Here is a 14,826-nt window from a genome sequence, read left to right as displayed (position 1 = left end):
AAGAAAAATAATTAAAAGAATAAATTACGTACAACTTTATATGTCCGGTTGATGGACTCAATGTTTACTACCTCGCTGAGAGTGAGTGCTCCAAAGTTCGAGGGAGGGATTAAAGGAGTATCTCGGACCCTATCAGATGTGACAAATACCTTTAATATTGTGAAGTTATCACGTAAATACACAAATACATGTTCTGTTTAGACAAATAATTGAGAATATCACACAAGAATTAACATATAAATAATAATAATAATAATAATAATAATAATAGTAATAGTAATGCATTTAAACATCAATAATGACTCATAAGAAAAGACACATGATGGAGATGTTTCTCAAATGTTACAAAATTGAAGAGATGCCCACCTTGTTCCCATTCTCACTACACGGAGAAGCCCCCAATGGATAAATTCAGTGCAAATTCTGGCTACCTTCACAAAATAGATTCAAAGATTTTTTGTCTCGCTTCCATCCCATGAGTAAGACTGCACAACAATGACTAGAAATATCTCAATTCAATCAAGGGTCAGATGAAACTCTACCTTAAGCCTGGTCGCGATTCAAAACCATGCTTCACATTTGTCTGCATCATGAACTTTATGATCATCTTCAGATTCAAACTTTTATATGGGGATTGATGTTCAGCTTAGAGCTGCAATGGACTCAGCTGCAGGACACTCACTAAAGAGCAGAGGTGCCGCAAATGCATGAGAAATAATTGGGAAAATGTCAACCAATCGTAGTAATTGGCCAGAAGCAAATCGTCCATCTGGGAAAGGATTATACGAGGCACCAGAAGCGATTGCTAATGAAGCCTTAGCATACAAGTCAAAGAGCTAACAAAATTGATCAAGAATAGCCAGCCCGCGCCAAAGAAATATCAGGTGATGGAGGTGGTAAACACAGAGCAATCAACAGAGGAAAAAAGTGAGCAAGTATTGGAATGGAAAGTGGAAACTCTGTGTTATGCGGGGACATTGAATCCGCAAGTGCCCCTTAATCAGAAAAGACCTCAGCATCAGAACTTCCACCAGCAGAATCATCCACAATATCATCACCAACACCCGCACTACCCAGGGCATAACTCGCACGCGTCAGGAGGACCTTATCCGCCGCAACCTCATCATCAATCATATCCACCACAACATCAACAATGTTGATATCATCCTTCTCAAAAGATGTCGCATCACGCAAAGCAACCCCCCAACCCATCCGCGCAATCATTGGATGCTATGGAGGAGATGAGGAGGAAACATATAAAGGATCGCATGTTGTTCCAAAAAATTACAGCCATCAGCTATTGGAGAAGAAACTGGGCTAGATTGCTGAATAATTAAAGGTTAAGATGCCAGGCTAGTTGCCTAGCACTATAGACAAAAATCACAAAGAGGCAAAGGCGATAGAGACAAGAAGCAGACGGAAACTCCCCGATCCATATCAAGAAAAAACTTTTTCTCTAATCCTAAAACTGTAATGCAGTCTTATGCTACAGGGACAAGTCACAAATTTACAAAGGAAATACCACACGGAGTAGAAAAAGACGAGGGCAGAAATTCAAAAATGATTTCAAAATAAAATCCGCGAATTCCGTACCTCTAACCACTAAAGACAAAGGAAATAGATAAGCAATTCATGAAATTCGAAAAAATGTTCCAACAGTTAAAAATCACAATTCCCTTTGTTGATGCCTTATTGGAGATACCACCGTACTCTAAATTCTGAAAAGATATTTAGACAAAGAGGCGCACACTCTTGGAAGACGAGGCAAAAGTTTTATTAGCATAAACATGTAGCGGAATCTTTAGGGGGCGAGCTGCCTACAAAATGGGAGACCGTGGGAGCTTCATAATTTTATGCACACTAGGAAACTTAGAACCGAAAAAGGCATTATGCGCTTTAGGAGCAAGCATCAACTTAATCCTTATTTCTTAAACTAGAAATTAAGGTTTTCTAAACTAAAGCCTTATAAAATAATTAATAAATTAGCAGATAAATCTGTTATAACTCTGAAAGGAATCATATTTGATGTTTTAGTACAAGTGCATGAATTTATTTTTCTTGTCGATTTTATTATTATGGAAATATCAGAGCATAAGGATATTGCACTCATGTTAGGGAGGACATTCCTTACAAGAATTCCTTGGAGTCGTGCGAGTCTCTGGACTCCGCCACTGATGACAGATTAATGCGTTTGTTCTCTTCTTTTGCCAATACACCCACCATTGGACCCAACATGAAGCTCTCTTAGAAATTTGTAATGGAGGAATACAAGTCATTGTTGAAGTGGGCGGCCACTCGAATTTATTTCACTTCCCACTTCATTGAAATTGGTGCAAAGAATCTATTTGCCACGGTGAAAATCCTATGCAATCAACCAGTCAACGTAGGAAAACTTATATGCCACGATAATTTTGCGGCCTGGAGTCATTCAAGGTGGCCTTAGGGCATTACCACCTCATTATGGAATTATGTCATGCCGCGGGAGTCGAGATCCAAGTTTAAAAGATATTGGTTGATCTGTCAGCCCCGTCACCACTGAAATTCCATCGCAGGTGGCTTATATCAATAAATTTCCCCTGATGCCAAAAAGAAAAACGCCAGCTTTGGGACAAGCTGCACAGCCCATGAAGAAGAAGATAAAGACAGCCGAATCACCACTTGCTCTGCCTTCTCTGTTGCGAAAACTGAGTAGTGATGAGAGGGGAGGAAGTTCAGAGACAGAATCAGATGAAGAAATTGTGGTGGTTGATCAGCCCTTATCTTCCCAGCCGAAGGATAAGGGGAAAATAAAGATCATAGAAGCTGCCACCCGTCATCGCCAAACTAGCAGCAGCCACCCAACGCCGAAAAGGAATAGTCATTCAAGAACCTTCACAGCCTCTCAGTCAACCATCTGTAGAAACTGTTCGACCGGAGCAGCATCATTCATCGAATGAGGGGATGACATGTTGACCCTCGAACAGTTGGGGATGGGGGACGAAGACTTGCAGCCACCACCAGAGCATCTGGGAACCGCCGCCATCTGACCACCTGCGCAAACTCTCAGCCGCACCATGTAGGAAGCAACTATTATAAATAATTCTAATGTGCTTAATATATATCTAGTATTTTAATTTATATTGCACTTTTCGTTTTTCAGTTTTTAAGTGGATCAGTTTCTTGTTTGAAGTATGTAATTATTTATGCAGTTTTCATCGTCTAGCAAGAAGACAAGAGAGAAAGTTTTCATCATCTCCTTTTTTTTTTTTTTTTTTTTTTTTTTTTTTTTTTTGGTTTGCCCCAATTTTTGTTCTGGATTTTGTCGATTCTAATTGCAGTATCAGAGCCAAGTTGATGCCCAAATATCTCAAATTTAAAGAGATGTCGATAGCGTCACAGCAAGGTAAAGAAGGCAGCGTTCTCCCTTTCCAATGTCCTATGTTAACCTCGACGAATTATACTACCTGGGCAATTAAGATGGAAGCCATCATGGATGCTCAAGGGATTTGGGAGTCCATCGAACCACCGGCCGGTGTGGCTGTGGATGATAAAAAGAGCAAGGCTGCTCGGGCTTTTATCTTCCAGGCAGTTCCAGAGGACATTCTCATGCAAGTATCAAAGAAAAAAACAGCGAAGGAAGTTTGGGACGCACTAAAATTGAGGTATCTTGGAGCCGACCGAGTGCAGAAGGCAAGATTGCATACGTTAAAGGGTGAATTTGAAAGGTTACGAATGATTGATGGGGAAACAGTCGATGATTTTGCTGGAAAATTAAGTGGTATGACATCAAAATTCAGCAGCCTAGGTGCTTCAATTGGTTGCTTCAATTGAACAATATTCAGACATAGATGCGATGCCATTCGAAGATGCTGTTGGTCGTCTCAAAGCTTATGAAGATCGATTGAAACTTCGGAGTGGAAATGCAAGTAGTGAGGGGAGCTTACTACTCACTAAAACTTACAACCAGTCGAATCGGAAGACTTCAGGAGGAAGATCGTCATCAACTGGAAGAGGGTGTGGTTTTTACCATAATGATAGAGGTTGTCGGAATGCAGGAGGTCGTGGCAGAGGTTTCGGACGAGGCAGAGGTGGTCATGGGAATTTCACACTATCCCGAGACTATCGAAATGACCAATATCGGGGCAGAGACAAGCTGCACATAAAATGTTTTAATTGTGAGAAATATCACTACAAAAAAATAATATATTTGTAATGGAATTCCGTCCTAAAGTTCACGCAGCTAACGTAATTCCATTCGGAAAAAGTAGATTTAGAGACAAAAATGTTTTGTTACAAAAATAATTTTTTCTTGTAGTGTATGGACATTATGCGTCGGAATGTAAGTTTTCGAAGGAGAGAAACAATGAAGCTAACTTAACCCAGGTTGAAGAGGAGGAACCAGCGCTGCTTCTTAGTGTTTCTGAAGAAAATTCACCCAAGTTTATGTTGATTGATGAGGACAGCCTCTATCAAAATCAGAATGAAGGACTTGATGTTGATTTGTGGTATTTAGACAATGGTGCAAACAACCATATGATGTGGAGAAGAGAGTTTTTTGCTGAGCTTAAAGAGGAGATAACAGGGCAAATTCGGCTTGGCGATGGCTCCAAAGTTCAAACTGAAGGTAAGGGATCCATTTTATTAAATTGCAAAAATGGCGAGCAGCAAATTATTTCAGAAGTTTACTATGTTCCAGCTCTACGGAGTAATATTTTGAGTTTGGAGCAATTTACGGAACAAGGGTGGAAGGTTGAAATGTTGAATGAATATTTGAAGGTGCATGATTCATTTGGGAAATTGATTATTAAAGTACAACGGTCAACAAATCGTTTGTACAAAATTCATCTTCACACTGCTCAACCCGTGTGTTTAGCTATTAGTCTTGACGATGAGGCATGGTTGTGGCATGCGAGGCTTGGCCATATTAATTTTCAGATCATGGAGTCGATGGTCGGAAAAGATATGGTGCATGGTGTGCCAAGAGTGAAACACGCTCAGGTATGTGAGGGGTGTTTGGTAGCAAAACAGCCCCGTCATCCTTTTCCGAAGGAAGCTGAATATCGTGCATCAAGCCCGTTGGAGTTAGTCCACGCAGATTTGTGTGGACCAATATCACCACAAACATGGGGTGGAAATCATTATTTTATCTTGATCGTGGATGACTTCAGCAGGTTCATGTGGGTTTTTGTCATCAAAAGTAAAGATGAGGCGCTACCGGAATTTAAGAAGTTCAAGGCACAAGTCGAATCTGAAAGCATTAACAAAATGAAGATGTTAAGGACTGATCGTGGGGGTGAATTCACATCGCAGAGGTTCAATGAATTTTGCAACCTCGAAGGCGTGAAAAGACAACTCACAGCGCCATACAGCCCATAGCAGAACGGAGCGGTGGAGCGTCGTAACCGGACTGTTCTTGAAATGACGCGATCATTATTAAAGACAATGAAAGTACCAGAAAGCTTATGGGGAGAAGCAGTCCGTCATGCAGTCTACATTCTAAATCGAGTTCCAACAAAAGGGTTGAAGGGCATGACCCCTTATGAGGCTTGGAAGGGAAAGAAACCATCACTCGCACATGTCAAGATCTTTGGTTGTGTAGCTCATGTGAAGAAGTCAGCGACACATCAAACAAAATTGAGTGATCGAAGTTCAAAGATGGTTTATTTAGGAGTTGAACCTGGTAGCAAAGCATATCGTCTCTACAACCCCTCTCTAAACAAAGCATGTGTGGCACGTGATGTGGTTTTTGATTAGAAAACTAAATGGAATTGGGCATATGCAAATTGTGATCAATCAGCAGCACGTTCAGAGTGGTTTAATGTACAAATTCCTAATGGAGACGTAGGTGACAATCAAAATGAGTTTCGAGTTAATGAGGAAGGGGAAAATCTGAATCCTCAAGTCGAAACAGTCACAGAGATGCATAGCAGAACCTCTCCAGGTAGTTCGCCTGTTGCCGCTGATTGTTCGACTGGAATAACTTCAAACAACCGGGTAGAAGTTACAGCAGAATATGATCACACACCCATTCGTGGGTTTCGTTCCTTGTCTGATATTTACGAAGATTTTGGACCAGTCATTGGCGAGGGAGAAGAATTGATGTTGGCTGGGGAAGAACCAAGAACATTTCAAGAAGCGGAAATCGATCAAAATTAGGAAGAAGCGATGAAAAACGAGATTGAGTCAATAAACAAAAACCAGACCTGAAATTGACGACTCTCCCACCTGGAAAGAAACCTATTGGACTGAAATGGGTTTTCAAATTAAAGAAAGATGCCGAAGGGAATATAGTGAAACACAAGGCAAGATTAGTGGCGAAATGGTACGTGCAAAGAAAAGGAGTAGACTTTGAGGATGTTTTTGCACCAGTGGCTCGACTTGAAACCATACGTTTGTTGTTGGCATTGGCAGCTTCGCAAGGATGGCAGGTTCATCATATGGATGTGAAGTCGGCATTTTTGAATGGCACAATACAAGAAGAAGTATATGTTATACAGCCTGATGGTTTTGTTATCGCAGGAAAGGAGAACATGGTGTATAAATTACACGAGGCACTCTATGGATTGCGACAGGCCCCGAGCGTGGAATATTTGTCTTCATAAAGCACTTGAGGGTCTTGGATTTCAGCGCTGCCCCCAAGAGCAAGCTGTCTACAAGCAACAAAACTCTAAAGACTTGTTAATAATTGGTGTGTACATAGACGACTTTATTGTGACAGGAACTAGTGAAAGTCATATTCGGTCATTCAAAAGGCAAATGCAAAGTGTGTTTGAGATGAGCGACCTTGGAACGCTCTCATACTATCTTGGAATTGAGGTCCATCAAAGTGGGGGTGAGATAACGATTGATAAAAGAGGGTATGCAAAGAAAATTCTGCACGCAGCAGGAATGGAATGTTGTAATACCTCAAAATATCCAATGGAACCAAAATTAAGTTTGTCAAAGTATGAAGAAAGTGTACCAGTCAATGCAACTGAATATCGACGTCTCATTGGGAGTCTAAGAATCTCACTCATACTAGACCAGATCTCGGATAATCAGTCTGGTAAAATATATCGTGTCTTTCTTGTGTGAATTGATGTTCCTTGGTGATTTTGGAATATTTCAGCTGAAATTTCAGCAAAAATCTCATGTCTGTAAGAAGCTGCATAAGAAACAATACAAAGCTGCGCGCTAAATCAAGAGCGGCATCGCGAGACGAATATATAAATAATGGCGAGGGCAGCTGCAGGGAAGAATTGGACTAAATTGATTAGGATCTTAATCTCAATCCGTGTCAATAGCCATCTTGGTCGTTGATTACTATTTAGCATATGCAGGATTGAATGGTGGGGAATCTATTGGCCAGATGTCAATGGCAAATGTCACCTTCTAAAAAAGCTGGTTGGCACCTATAAATAGGACCTAACTTATAGCTCATTTATAAGATTTCAGAATCTAAAAAACGTGTTGTGTTGGAAGAGATCTTAAGTTGTAAGGAGCTCTGGATGTTAGATACGGTTGGTTGGCAACACTCATGTTAGGAGCTGCGTGCTCGCTACTCATCCGATTTAAACTCTATATTTAGATAAATTTACAAGCTTTCTAGTGTAGCGCGGTCTCAATTTTCCATTAATTCGCAAGTTAATTTCTAGATACTCGCGCTATTTAAATTCTATTGATACTTGAGAAATAAAATACCATATTTTTTCATTGCACTTTCACCCCCTGGTTGATATGAACTTGAAATATCAGCTCACAAAGCATTTTAAGACATTGAGATTTTTATAGCAAATAAGTCACTTACTTGAATCTAGTTAGATGAATCGGAAAGGAAATCATATCGCTCTGCTAGGTAGACCCAAGGTACTCACAAGAGCAGTGTGTTGCATCTAATTTGACTAAGAAATATCATAAGAAGGTAGGTGATGAGCTAGTCAATTGATTCATCGGTCGCGAGTGTTGAAGAGAACAACTTGTAGTGCAACAACATATGTACCCAGAAATAAATCATTAGTGCAATAATCACTGATTAGCAAAGCTTTTTAGAGTACCTATAGATCAAATAATCTCTAAATCGCGAAATGCATAAGCAATCAGATATTTCTTGTGTTCACTTTTACGCAACATTCTCACGCAAGATATTAGATGAAAAGTTTTGGGATACAACGCAATGCACACAAGAATCATATTTCAAAACCAAAACCTAAAATTAAATTCGTCACTTATCATGATGCAAAATCATAATGAGTCTATTCATTTCAAACGTGCATAATGTAACCCTTTTCCTTAACCATAGACTTATCTTTCCGAATGGAAAAATGTCACTACCGTAAGCCGGTCAAGGCCTTCGGACAATCTTAAACCACAGTTAAGCAACGAATATCAAACCACAACAATGCATAACTCGGACACAAATTCACACATCACACAGCTCCGAAATGGTCTCAACTCAACTCAACAACTACCAAAATCATTCACAAGGCTTCGGGATACCTTTGAAAATCATTTTCTATCAAAAGTCATTCAAAGCAAGGGTGAAATGTCAAGACATGGGTCAAACAATGTTGATTTCACATTCAATATCTCAAATTGTATAATTAACATCCAATTGAAATAATATGTGAAAATTCCCATTAATTAGAACCATGGGAGACTTCTTAGAGGTCACCCATTTTCAAATTACTCTAGAGTTAAACATGGAGTTCTTACAGTAGGCTTTCCGAAAAGGAATATGCGCATTGTTGATATAAGTAGTCTATTCAATTCATTAACTTCTATTCAACTTTGAATGACTTAATACCAGCTCATACACACACGGGAGTTGGCCAAGCAACGACCCAACTTCGGGGGGTATCACATCCTCCCCTACTTTAGAATGCAACGTCCACGTTCCACCCCAAGGATCGTCAATTGTTAGACCCTCAATAGTCAGATCAACGACTGTTGGCTATCACAGGTTGGCTCCGATACCAACTGTGACACCCCGGCTTGCAAGCCATTCAAGACTAGACATATTTAGATTAGAATGGACCTACAGGTCAACACGAGTCATTCCAGCACGCTTCTGTCCTCACTCACGTACACTCTGGGAGACTTCCCAGGGTGTCGCTCATCCTCAAATTACTCTATTGCAAACATGCTTAACTTTAGAGTTCTTACAGTAGGGCTCAAAAAGGAATGTATACATTCTTGACATAAGTAGTCTATTCAATACATTTAATCTTTAATAAATTTTGGATGACCTAATACCAGCTCATCCACACACGGGAGTTGGCCAAACAATGGCCCAATTCCGGGGGTATCACACCCTAAGCTCCCATAAATTCTATCCACTGTTGGAGGACGAATTGAGCAAGAAAGCAAGGTTGGGGGGATTTTAATTCGTTAAAATATGCAAAATATTTTTTTAAAAATCATTTGACCGTACGGTTGACCATACAACTTGGATAGCAAGACACAATTTGTATGTAACTCACTTGTTCGATGTCCGAATGACCCTCGTTTGTGGTTAAAAAAAATAAAAAAAATAGCTAACTAAAAATAATATCTACCTATAAAATTACACATCCATTGGATCTCTATACAATCTATGGTGATATTTCTAAGCGAACATCTATGATATGAACTCTCAACAGAGAGCATCCTATTCAAATAGATATTTCTCTTTTGTCCAACATTCAATCGACTCTCCGTCAGTGGTATAGAAAAGATAAATGAAAGGAATATCAAATGAGACAAAATTCACCCACAAAAAATAAAAAACACAAAAATTGGTATCTGATCACAATGAAGAAACCGACAAGGAGTTAAAACAATCAAATTCATTAAACATCTAAGATGATTCCGCTACGAGCTGAGTATTACATCCTAACCACCTTAAAAAATTTCATCCTCGAAATGGGTCTGCCAAACTCTATAGGCCTATGACTCTAGTCACTGTAACCCTTCTTTTTTTTTATCATATCTGGGCTGCACAGATTCGATCCTGATTCATGAACTATGTTAAGATGTCTTCTCAATCAGCTTAGGCCCCAAAAACACTCTATCACTATAATCCTCCCAACACAATGGAGTAGGCCATCATCACCCGTACAGTATGTTAAACGGTACAACATTAATCATCACCCGTACAGTATGTTAAACGGTACAACATTATTGCTCATATGATAGTTATTGTTATAAGAAAATCCAACCAATCCAACCCAGTCAACTTAAGACCAATGAAACTGCAATACACAAATTTTCATTTTTTTTTTTTTTTTCTTGATGCCTAAGTAGTATACATATCTTAAGAGAGGCAATACTCGCACTCACAATATTGCGAAATATGTATGTCTCCCTAATTCGAACCTTTGAATAGACTTTGACTTCAACTAATATATATTGCTTTTTGGTTAAAAATAAATTTTATTTAATTTTTGTTTTTATCAAATTTTTTTAAAGATGAAAGTAAAATAAGAATAAATTTGATGGAAAAAAAAAAGAAAATAAAAACCATGCATACGCCAATATATAATACTTCCTCCATTCGGGAACAAATGATTTATTTATTTTGGGCTCAGTTATTTAGGTAGTGTAGATTAGTACATTATTAATAATAAGTCATTATATTATTTTAGTATTTTTTATATAAATAGTATTGTTGGTATTTTAAAAATATGAATTATGATTAAAAAAATTAAAATATGTGTTTAAATATTTTTAATATTATATCTCAATAAAATATATATAATATGAATATTATTTTGTAGATACTAAAATTTTATATAATACAATATATATACATATCTATTTATAACTAACTTGAACTAATTTTATAAAAATGGACTATTTTAAATATAGATAAAAATATTTGTTTATTGATGAGATAAATAAAAATAAATGAGTTTTGAGTGGTTCTACGTGTAAGATATTATGAATTTTATTAAATTGATTTATATTTATTAAATATATTTAATAGGAATAAATTTACTACAAATAAAAACGGTCATCTGTTCTGAAACGGACTAAAAAAGAGAACAAGCCATCCGTTCCTGAACGAAGGAAACATAATTTATCTTTCAATACTTTAAATATAGTAATTAAATACTCTTTCCGCTCCACTAAAGTTGTCCATGTTATTGTAGATACATTAATTTAGAAAAAGTATAACTAATAAATTAAATTAAAATAATAGCTAAATAATTTAATTAAATTTAAAAAATTATAAATAATAAAATTTAAAATGTAATTAAAGTATATAATTATTTTTTTTAAGAAAAAATAGACGAATTATGTAAAAATGATTGGAAATAAAAAGAGTAAATATTTTACATGAGAGGAAGAAAGTATTATACAACAATTCACTTGAATTGAAAGTGTGATATCTCTTAACAAATTTGATTAGAAATAATTTTAATTGAAAATTATAATAAAAATACATGACTTTTGTTGAATTTTTTTTGTTGTTGTTTTTTAAAATATAATCTTATATAAAAATATAATCTCTATCTTGTGTACAAAATACACCCAGCAATTATAGTATTGTTCAAAAATCATAATATAAATAAATAATGCTTTGTCTTTTTAACAAAATTTTTCAAACACATTTCTCTAAAAAATATAATATATTATATACATTCTTTATTTTTATATTATTACTTACACAATTCTTTCATACCTCACATAAAAAATTTAAAAAAAAAAAACAATACAAAAAACAAACACACCCTGAATAATTCAAATGATTGTAATATTTAATTTTATACAATTATAGTAAAATATGAAATAAATAAATACAATAATATTCCATCCGTTCTAATTTAAAGTATTATTTTTACTATTTTCGTAAGTTCTATTTCAAAGTATCTCTTTTCTATTTTAGAAAAAAATAATCATACACTAGTACAAAACTATGATTATCTTTCATCTAAATACACATATAGCATTACACATACAATTATTTTATCCATAAAGTCAAAGAGCAAAAGTACCAAAATCTTTTACACACTTTTACTTATCAATCAAATATTATTATTTCTTAATCTATTACAAAACTCTAAAGGAAGGAAGTATACGATTTTCCATATATAGATTTTTTTTTTTTTCATAAAAAATTAACATTCAAAACAAAGTATTGTTATTTTTTTTATATTACGAACACAATTCTCCAATATTTCGATAAAAAAAAATATATACTTTAAATTAAAACATTGTGTTCTTTCAATGAAAATTACAATTTTCAAAAATATATTTTCCTAAAAAATTAATATAATACACACTAATTATTCGTTTTATTTAATTACACAATTCTCTATACTTTATATTAAAAAAATTATTCCTTCAAACAATTTCACTAAACAAACATACTTTAAACAATTTCACTAAACAAACATACTTTAAACAAATAAATCAGTTGATGTATTCCCTCCCTCCCAACATAATTGACTTCTTTCATCGTAACACAAAAAAAATAAATATTTAATTAGTTAATAATAATTAGTTGTGATATTATTTTATATTTTGTATTTAATTAATAATACGGATAATTGGGTTTAAATCCCTTCCTGCATAATAATCTTTAAATTTAGTCCCTATTTTAAATCCCTTACACAGCACTCCCTTCTTTATCGTGTTGTTTACTCTCTTCTTCCTCTCTCACCCAAACTGCTGCAATCTCTCGAAATTCATCGCTTTCTTCGCACGAAATCGAAGAGAAAAAAAACGACAACTGCAAAATCGAACTGGCCATTTTCTTGCCCATGATTTGCCGATTTGAAGACCCACCAATTCTCCAGTTGCAGATCTCTCTCTTCCCTTGGAAATCGATGTTGCCATCCAGTCAGTTGCTCTATGTATCTAGCAAGAATCGACACACCTTAGAGTTTTCTAAGGTTACTAATATATCTGGAATGTGTTGTGCTAACGCAAATATCTCAATCCTATTGTTAACAAAGAAGCACGCTCAAATCTTGAAGAAGAAGAAAATCGGTGGAAAAGAGTAAGCTATTAGATTTTGCGATAAAAATCATGTTATATGTTAGGACACTGTCGGGATTTAAACAACGCAAAATCCAATCTTACAGATTGTAGCTTCAACAGCACCTCCAACAAGGTTTTCTTCTACTATCTTTCTATTTTCCTTTGTTTTTTATATAATTCCGTGGAGCTTCCATCGGGCTTTTGATGCAATTGGTTGAAGTCGATTGAAGGTACTCCATCATTTTGGATTGAATAGTTATATGTCGAATCAATGGAGACCAACTCTCCCTAAAACAAAACTCAATTTTATTCGAACTCATTAGTTGTAATAAAACTTTATTAACATATAATGTGTATTTTTATGAATCTTAAATTTGTTCTAAAAGTGTTGGTGGCCACTTGTTTTGATGCACGTGTTACACTGAATTCATTTTGAGTTTGTTCTTTCTCTATGGATCACCGTCACCAACGAGAGAAACCAAAATGCAGCGCATATTTATCCTCCACCATTCCCGAGTTCCAATATCCATTGCCAAAGAAGAATCCATATTTACTTACGGTCTTGCAGGCATTGCTTATTTACTTTGTAGTTGAACTTTTTTGTTTCGATTAAGTAAGTTGTTATCTTCTGCTATGTGTCTGAAGTGGTTTCGGCTTGGATATTGAATTCTTGCATTCGATTGTAACAAATGTGATTTGATCAATGTCTGCCAAATGTTTTGTCAATGTGTATTTACTCGTTGTTCTTCGTTTATTTAGCTTCTACTTGTTGTTGTCGTGGTGGCGGTGGCTGTTTTAACTTGAAGTATGGAGGAGATGGCGCGCCGCCCACGTTCTTTCCTTCTATTTTTAGCTATAATTTTTAATAATTAGATTTGAAATTAAAGTGTAATATTCGTAACAAAATGCAGTTGCTCGCAGATAAAGATCTTACTAGCTTGAGTATTGGCTATTGGAGAGTGTTGGTCTGTGTAGTATGGGTCATCATGCCTATGATTATAGCAGTACTGCTTATTTGGAAATATGAACATTCAGAAGATGTACTAGGTATGTTATATGTTTTATACAATGTAACAAATGTTGTTACTAAAAGATGACACAATTGGTGTAAGTTTTGATTGCACACATAAATCCATGCATTTATTTTTGTTTTATATATAGACATTTGCTTTTTTCAATTGTTAGTTGATCATCATTGGCCAAGCAAGACCCTATTTTGCTATGAATATATGATTCGTAATTGTAGCATTGTAGATAAGCTCTGTCATTGTAACATATATGATCATCTCGGTAACACTATCATGATGAATTCATCTATGATTATTGACAACAAGTGAATATTTTGAATCGAAAATGGTCGGTTTCCCAAGCATAGGTTACCATGGCATGTGTACACTTTATAGAATTATATGACACTATTATTATAAGTTTGTAAGATCTGTGTTAGGGTATGTCGGTATTTGATGCAGGTATATAAGTAGGTGCTTTGGGTACAAACACTGACATTCAAGGTATAAATGATGGTTGCTTAGGTATTATCTGTGTAATAGCATATATCCTTGAGTGTGGTCGATTTCAGGCAATCCCCTGATGGAGAAGACAATTACCAGATTTGTGTTTTTCTCTATTAGCCCCACTGGAAATTGGTTAAAGCCAGGCGCGATTGTTGTAGAGGTGTAATTTTATATTTTTATAGGATGTTCGTCAATCCTTTCATTATAATTATTTTTGATGTGCTAGACATAATGTAATATTGTATATAAATATGCAACAATAAGAGTGTTGCATTAATGTTATTTTTAAAATTTGATGTAATCTGGTAGATGAATGAGAATTATGGGTATGTGATGATGATGTTTTATATATGACTCATTGACGATAGTTGTTTCTTAAAATGTAACGCAG

Source organism: Andrographis paniculata, unplaced genomic scaffold (assembly GCF_009805555.1).
Source record: "Andrographis paniculata isolate CXL003 unplaced genomic scaffold, ASM980555v1 Contig9END, whole genome shotgun sequence".
In the NCBI taxonomy this organism is placed as follows: domain Eukaryota; kingdom Viridiplantae; phylum Streptophyta; class Magnoliopsida; order Lamiales; family Acanthaceae; genus Andrographis; species Andrographis paniculata.
The sequence above is the reverse complement of the archived record's forward strand: the minus strand, read 5'-3'. Positions refer to the sequence as shown.